This window comes from Vanellus vanellus (assembly GCF_965231255.1).
Source record: "Vanellus vanellus genome assembly, contig: HAP1_SCAFFOLD_29, whole genome shotgun sequence".
Classification (NCBI taxonomy): Eukaryota; Metazoa; Chordata; class Aves; order Charadriiformes; family Charadriidae; genus Vanellus; species Vanellus vanellus.
Window position 1 is genome coordinate 87609 of NW_028127296.1, and position 1439 is coordinate 89047.

Here is a 1439-nt window from a genome sequence, read left to right on the forward strand (position 1 = left end):
TTCTCTAGGAGTTTGAGGGAGGGCAGTCGCATCACCCGGGCTCTCTTCATTCCACCTGGTGGCCTATGCAGCAGAAGAGAGAGAAAGAGTGAGCCCCAAGCCACCTCTTCTCTCTCCAGTGAAAGGGATCCTGACCCTCCCTGGGTACCACCCCAGCGCCAAGCAGAGAACAGAGCTGCCTGCAGAGCTCCTGCCTGCCAAGCACTCCACCCTACTTCTCCCTCTGCTCCTCCTTGCTGTAAACAGAGGAAGAAGAGGCTTTCCGTTCCCGCTCATCCCCCGTCTGTCCAAGAGCTGCCCATAGCCATGCAGAGCTGTGTTCCCCCGTACGGATGCAGCTGGAGCATCCCCTCGGCTTACCCCAGCAGCGTGTCTACCCACAGCTCCTTCACCACGCATGAGCTGCAGAAAGAGAGGAGAAACAGCGTCAGGCCCCACTGCCCCCCAGCCTGTGGGCAGAGTGGGTGCCTGCACAGCCCTGCCCTGTGGGGAGGGACACAGCGGCAGGATGAAGCCCCGTGGGGCAGGACAGAGGTGCTGCCGAAGCCCTGGCTCCCTCTGTCATGCCAGAGCAGCTGCTTTTGGCCTTCCCTTCTGGTGACCAAAAGGTGACCAGGGGATGCAGGACACAGAAATGCCCCTATCCCTCTCCTTCCAGCTGCCTGCAGGCCCACCCCTCAGCCCCCACCCGGCCAACCCAGCCTCCCTCCCTCCCTGCCAGCGTGCTGCCTGCTCCCCGCCCAGGGTCTGCATGGCAACCAGAGGCCCTTCACAGGATGGCGTGGGCATGGTGGGGATCCTCTCCTGCTTCTTGCCAGCCCTGACTGCAGCTGCCAGACCCCAGAGATGATGGGGGCCAGCACCGCCCTGCACCGCCCAGCCCGTGGGATGTGGCATCATGACTTACTTGAAAGTGGCAAGGCAGTAGCCTGTGGGCCAGACAAGGATGAGGGAGTCGCTGCCCTCGCTGCTGCCATCCTCGTCTTCTTCTTTCTCCCCTGCTGCGTCCATCCTCCTGCTCAGCACCCACAGCTGGTCCAGGGCCAGGCGGAGCTGTGGGCGCACGCTGGTGCCATGTCTGCTGAGAGGAGAGGCAGGCAGTGAGCTGGAGGTGGCCTCCTCAGCCCCTGGCCAAAGCCCTGTCTCCACCTGCCCTTGGGTTGGACACCACAGGGCCTGGGGCTGGTGGCAGGGTGTCCGTGCCCTGGTCCCCGTGGCCGGGGATGGGGCAAAGGCAGCCGGGGTCTCAGGGGCTTACTGCTGCTTGGCGATCACCAGTTCCTCCTGCAGGAGGAGCAGGCACCTCTCATTCCTCTTGCGGCCCCGGGTCAGCTGCACGCCCGTGCTCAGCACCGGCTCAACATCAGTGAGAGCCTCCCTGCAGAGCAGAGAGTGGGGGGCATGAGCGCTGAGGGGCCCCGCTGTGCCCCCGTGTCCCT

General features: G+C 64.3%; 1 long non-coding RNA gene across 1 annotated transcript; it reads right to left on the reverse strand.

The window, feature by feature from the left end:
- LOC309685372 lies at positions 1-987 on the reverse strand. The gene is made up of 3 exons (XR_014270440.1): positions 908-987; positions 361-402; positions 1-63 (listed from the first exon to the last, which is right to left on the reverse strand). It is a non-coding gene; the product is annotated as an uncharacterized lncRNA (long non-coding RNA).
- Between the last annotated feature and the right edge of the window lie 452 nt (positions 988-1439).